The sequence below is a fragment of the Pseudopodoces humilis genome, chromosome 1, assembly GCF_049639895.1.
Source record: "Pseudopodoces humilis isolate 2021_Gansu_Grassland_sample_001 chromosome 1, ASM4963989v1, whole genome shotgun sequence".
Classification (NCBI taxonomy): domain Eukaryota; kingdom Metazoa; phylum Chordata; class Aves; order Passeriformes; family Paridae; genus Pseudopodoces; species Pseudopodoces humilis.
In genome coordinates, this window is record NC_142200.1 from 49,183,760 (window position 1) to 49,190,015 (window position 6,256).

At 38.6% G+C, this 6,256-nt stretch overlaps 1 protein-coding gene across 1 annotated transcript in view; it reads right to left on the reverse strand.

The window, feature by feature from the left end:
• EPB41L3 (erythrocyte membrane protein band 4.1 like 3) overlaps positions 1 to 2,050 on the reverse strand; it is a 109,085-nt gene extending 107,035 nt beyond the window's left edge. Inside the window, exon 1 of the mRNA XM_088060304.1 lies at positions 2,034 to 2,050. The gene's annotated coding sequence lies outside the window, so the exon portion shown is untranslated. The remainder of the gene's footprint in view (positions 1 to 2,033) is intronic.
• Between the last annotated feature and the right edge of the window lie 4,206 nt (positions 2,051 to 6,256).

A 6,256-nucleotide genomic window follows, 5' to 3' on the forward strand; every position in this document is an offset into this window, starting at 1 on the left:
GTGGAGCAGACTAAAACCAGCCTGAAATTTTTACCAGAGAAAGTATTTTGAAAGCATTGCAGTTTAGCAATAATATCATTTTCAACTGTATTGTATATTCTTTTGCACAAATTTCCGATGTTCCTATATTTGTTTCTACACCGGGCTCTCTTTATACACATCTATTTGGGGAAATAAAAATATACCAGGTCTTTTTGATAATTTCAATTCCCTCTTTTTCCTCCCATCCACATCTGTGCATGTTCACTTTGCTTAAGCCTTATGGTTCCAAAGAACAGTAAAGTAACTCGTGGAAGGGAAGCCGAGTGTTTTAACAGCTACTCAGATGAAAAAAATTAAATATGGAAGGGAGAGGTGGTATGAATCATGCTGAGTCATGTGATATTTCTTAAATCACAACAAAGAAAAGTTTTAAAAATGTTTTCGTTAATAGTAGCATTGTATATCTCAGATTCCTCAGTGGACAGCCTGTATTTGGACCTGATCTTATCTAGGCTTCTTGTACCTCAGTAGACTATAATTTTCCTTACTTTTTGTAGTCTTCATTGTACTCTGATAAAGTTTACTTTCTAACATAGAAGAAAATCAAACTAATCATGGCTATGAGAATGAGAAAAAAAAACAAACCAAGACATTTTGTCAAAGTGTTCACTATTACACTGAGAATGCATCCACCTAACACTTACTATGTTTTCTAGTAAGTAATTTGATGAAGTGCTATCCTCAAGTTATTCTAAGCAATAGAACAGTATTAGGAAGAATTTTGCAACTGAAAAAGATGACAAGCACTGGAACAGGCTGTCCAATGAAGTTGTGGAATCACCATCCCTGCAAGAGTTTAAAAAAGCACATAGACGTAGGACTTAGGGACATGGTTTAGCGGTAGATCTGGCAGAGCTGGATTATTGGCTGGACCTGATGGTCTTAGAGGTGTTTCCCAATCTTAATGATTCTATGATTTTCAAGTCCAGAATCAGAGCAAGCAATTTGCTTAAACAAACAGGCTTCAAATCTGATTTGAAGGCTGCACTGACTCCGAGCACATTGGCAAGAGGAAAGGAGGGGTCAGTCAGAAGCGGCCCTGCTTCCTCCATACCATTTCCTGATGCATACCCTGCTCTCTGGCAGCAGCCAATAGCTATATCGGATTTCACAAGTCAGCTTCTCCGCCTGAACAGTCGGGTTGTTTATAAAATTAAGAATTAAAGCAGCATTATAAACCACACAAATAAGCCACCTCTCTGCTTGTTTGCACATGGGTTACGCGTCGGCTGTACTGACAGGCCTTATCTCAACACATTCTTTTCCAACCAAGCCACTGAGAAACAACAGAGACTTTCTAAACCTCTGTTTGAAAATCTTATCACTCACTCAACAACAGCCTTAAACAGGCTGTCAGGAGTACTGCAAATACAGCACAGGTGGAAAAAAAAAAAATAAAGTCTGTTCTATCCATACTATCTGCCACAGTTGCGTTGCATAAGCAAACATGATACTTCTCCCAGCAACAAAGAGGTCTAATCTCAACAGTTCAGTGGGTGAAGCCCTCACCATTGAAAAGGATGGGAAAACACATCATTTTAATGATGCAAGGGTGTCCCTGCCCTGTGCAGTCTGATATTCCTGGTGGCCAGCCCAAGACAATCAACAGAAATACAGTGTCAGAGAGAAACATTGCATTGTCTGACTGCTCTGTTTCGCAAATTAGACAGATTATAATAGCTGTACAATTTTGACTCAATTCCTTTATTTGTGTTTTATCCAAGAGTAGCAATGCTGTATTTGTAGAGATTTTTTTTTCTAAATAAATGAAGAGTACGTTCAAGAGAAAAAGCTACATTATGCTTAGCAATGAACTAATTATTACAAAATACACACTCATCCCAAAAGAATTCTAGCCTGCTATTTCAGCCCATTTGATAATTCAATTCAAATGAAGACAATATTGGAAAATTACACAAACACGCTTGCACGAAAAAAGACAGCAACTGTGTTTAATATGGACAGTTAGTGAAATTACAATAATTTCTCACCCGAGTTATGTGTGCAGTTGATTCTGCATGCACGTCTCAGCATCAGACCTGCTAGACCCTCCCCCTCTCCTCCCGCAGCACATGAAGGTCAGCTGCTTTTAATGCCGGAAATTTAGTGAAACAGCTTGGTTTGTTATTGCATTGGAACTGGTTTTAGTCAGGGCAGCTCGCAGCTAAATGGCAGGCAGAACAAGAAAATTCAATTAAAATAGCTCTGAGGCAAAAAGGAGATGAGAGTATTAGGAAAATATAAATGGGAATTTAAATGGGTGCTACAAGAGCACGACCAGCCCACATCACAGCCCTGTCTTTCCCTCCTTCATACCCATGTTTTTCTCTAACAGTGAAGAATATTTTTAAATAGGTTGCTCCATTTCACAACTTTATCTTATCTCGGCATGCAGCAAGCAGACATAGAATAGCCGGGTTTTCACCAATCCTGACACACCAATCCTCCCCTGCAGAGGAGAACTTTAAAAACACATGGTCTGGAGTATCCCTCTTTCCCAAGCTAATTTTTTTCTTCCCCACCACCGAGAGAAGGCACAGAGAACATCCTTTCTGCACGATGTCTGGCTGAGTGCAGGCAGGGCATGAGCTGCCACCAGCCTCTGAGTGAAAAGGAAGGCACAGTCCTCACAGCTCCAGGACTGCTCTGCCAGGAACTTCAGAAATTAGCCTGAAAGTTATTCAGGCCAGCAGAAACATTGCCAGTACTCACAGGTTCACAGGAATGGCCACAGAATCCTTTTTTTTTTTTTTTTCCTTGTTTTAAATCATTGCAAGACGCTGCTCCATGTGTGGTCAAGGGTAGTATAACATTTTCTTGGGCTCCCAGCTCAGGATGGAAGTAGTTTGGGGCCTATTCTCTAAAGATTGTTTTAATCTAAAGAGTCCTAGAGAAAACTTCACCCATGAACTGTGCAGCCTCCCCAAGAGCCTTGTCTTCTGTACTAGGGCTCATCCATGCCTTGCTTTGCAATTACTTAATGCAATTCCTTCCCTTCATCATTGCTTGTGGCACCACTTTTATTTCCCAGCTGCAGAAAACTATCTAGAAAAGGGGAATCAAACCCTTTATAGTCTCACCAGATATCACAGTCCTACATCATACAGAAGAGCAGCAAGAATAAAATTAACATTTTATATTCAACTACTTCTGTGTCTCCCAATGAGAGTCTCATTTTTTAATTTTTAAATCAGCTGCATATGTGTTTGCATAACATCTACCCTAGATCCTAACAAAATGTATTTTCACTGGGTCTCTGTTGTGATAATAGCTGTGATGTGCTGCTACATCCTTCTGCACCAGCACTGGATCAGAGACCAGGACTCATCCAAATTACCAATTCAGTTCTGTTTCAGTGACTCTGGCACAAGTTTGAAAAAAAAGTCGTCAAAGCCATGTTCAAGTAATGCACATTACAGAAGTTTAGCTTTAAAGTCTTACTCTTCAGAGCTAACTAAAAACAGGCATTTTCTGAACTAATGTGAGTCAAAGTTGTTTGTGGTTGTTGTTTTGCTCTTTCTTTTCTTAGCATCAAAGTAATGCATCTTCAAGCACAAATACATTATTTTCTCAAAACATGGCCAAATTTTCCTTGTATTATTAAGGAAATTATTATTCCTTAATTAATTCCTTCATTAATTAAATAATTGATTCCTGTATTATTCCTTGTATTATTAAGGCTTCCTATAGCCTTAATAATCAGAGAACTATTCAACTTGGAATGAAGAAAGACCTCAGAGAACAATGAATAAAATCTTTTCTGTCCTTAGTACCATCTACTACTAGGGAAATCTTCTTTTTAAGAAAGATAAAATCTTTTTCTCCTGCATTTTCATTTTTTTTCCCTCACACCCAATTTATTTCACAGTTTTAATGATCCCTTTCAGATGTCAATACGAAAACAACTTTTTTTTTCCCCACTGACACACATGAAGCCAGTTTATTAATTCTTCTCTCGTAGCATCTCAGAACTCCAGGCAGTGAAAAGAGCTAAAGCACACTATAACTTTTACACATCAACAACAGGTAACCCTTGCTTTAGATAGCCAGAATTAAGACTAGAAACAGTACTAAAGTGAAATTGTTTTGAAACTAAATCTCCTTTTCACAGTGAATCCCAGCAATTTCACATTTCTTACATGTAATTATGTTTATGTTGTGTCTACAGCAAGTGTAACTTGGCAGGAGTGCAACACTCAGCAGACAGATATGGCAGCAGGAGAAAAGATAGCAACTCTAAAAATAAAGGCTCCAACAGTATCACAAGCAGGAGCCAAAATTCAGAAGAAAAATGTATTCACTATCAGTGAGGTTAAAGAACTGTTGGAAAGCCATGCAGCAGAACAGTCCACTCAGCCTCTGAAAGACAATTTTACCTGTTCTTCAAGCAAACAGGACAGGACAACTCGGACTTCTCCTTTTACATCAGTAATGCTGAGTAATGCAAGCAGACTGAGAAGCTTCAGAGGAATCATTTGGGCCAATGCTTAACAACAACAGAAAATAGACAAAACTAATAGGAACACAATTTTATAGGTAAAATTACCCACCAGAACACATTAGCATTATACAAGCCAATATTTAGAAATGCCAGACTTAAGATGCCTTTTACTGATGCGCTGTGTTCAACCTTCCTCTTCATTTTTTTTTTTTTTGCCAGGAAGGAACTGCTGCCTTATCCAGTGGAAAAGGTAAAGAGTATTTAAGGAATTGAGTCATGAAGACAGAGTTATCAATTTCCTCACCTGCTTTCCTGTGGTGCTTAACACTGATAAACGAGCTCTGCAAGAATGGCCATCAATACTGATAATCACCATCTTTCCAGCCACATTTTCTACACAGGGGACTGACCCACACACATTAATGTCAAAAGCCTCCATCAATTAGGGATGCCCAACTTGTGCCACCCAGGCAACATCATGTACACCACGTGGTATCTTCTAGCACTATCCCAATACTTTTCAGCTGCAGCTCGTCATTTTTGTACTGAGATTCTCAAATCACAGCTCAAATCTCAGAAAAGAGAAAATTCAGATAATTGACAAAGCCTTACTAGCGAACTTCAGGTTAATGGACAGGACTGAATGGATCAGTCCAGTCTAGCCTGATAGTTCATCACCCCCATAGCCTTGCTCTATTTATCACAGCCCTTCTGCAAAATATAAACAGGAGGCTGGCCAGCTTTTGAGCACACCACTGAACAAGTCCTACCTAGGACAAAGCAAAGATATCACTCTCTAGTCCCTTCCCCTGTCTTGTTTCTGTCCTGCTTCCTTCATTTCCCCCATTTTCTGATCTTCATCACACTCTCTACTCTGAGGCTTCCACCCACCCCTAGTTTTACCAACTTGAACTCAAATCCTCATTGCAAATAAACTTTTTGTGCAGCACTTCACTCAGTAAGGCCTTGCCAAAAAGCCATGCAGCCTGCCAAGCTAATAGACTTTGCCTGGAAGCACAAGAACAACAGAACCTTTGAGAAAGAACAGAAAAAGAGTCCTAATACAGGTAAAATAATATATTATCCTTTAATTCCTGAAAACAAGGTTAAGATAATTTTGGCTTGGGAAAAAAACCAAATCCTCTCTCTTTCCCTCCAGGTGAGGCATACACTCCTTTTGGATAAAAGACTTAGCTGAAATATTTCAAATTAGGAGTAATTATGGGTTAAAAAACACTTTCCATGAGAAACACCTGACTAGCAGTCTGATAAAAAATCAAAAGAGTTCAAAAAGCATAGGATTTGAATTGAATCATCAAATAATTAAGATTGGAAGAGGCCTCAAAATCATTAAGTCCTATCTCCTTGCTGAAAGCAAGGTTAACTTCAAAGATCAGACTGCTCAAGCATTTGTTCTGTCAAGTTCTGAATGTCTTCAAGGATGAAGACTGAATATTCTCTGGGCAACGTATATTGATGTTTGATCATCTTTACCATGAAATTTGGCTATTTTACACCTAGCAGGAAATCCTTGGGCTGCTGTACACTTTTAGGTTGAGGCTGATCCACCTTATTTATAAACTAAACTGAAAAATAAGTGACTTTATATTAAAAATATTTAAAAATGTATACATTTTTAAATTTTGATTAATTTTTTCTCTGGGATACATAAAGTCACACTTTTCACCTCTCTTGGTCCTTCATTTCATTCTCCAGCCTCCTTGCTATCTAGATAATCTTCATTCTAAAAATTAAAGCCTTTCTTCCATGGGA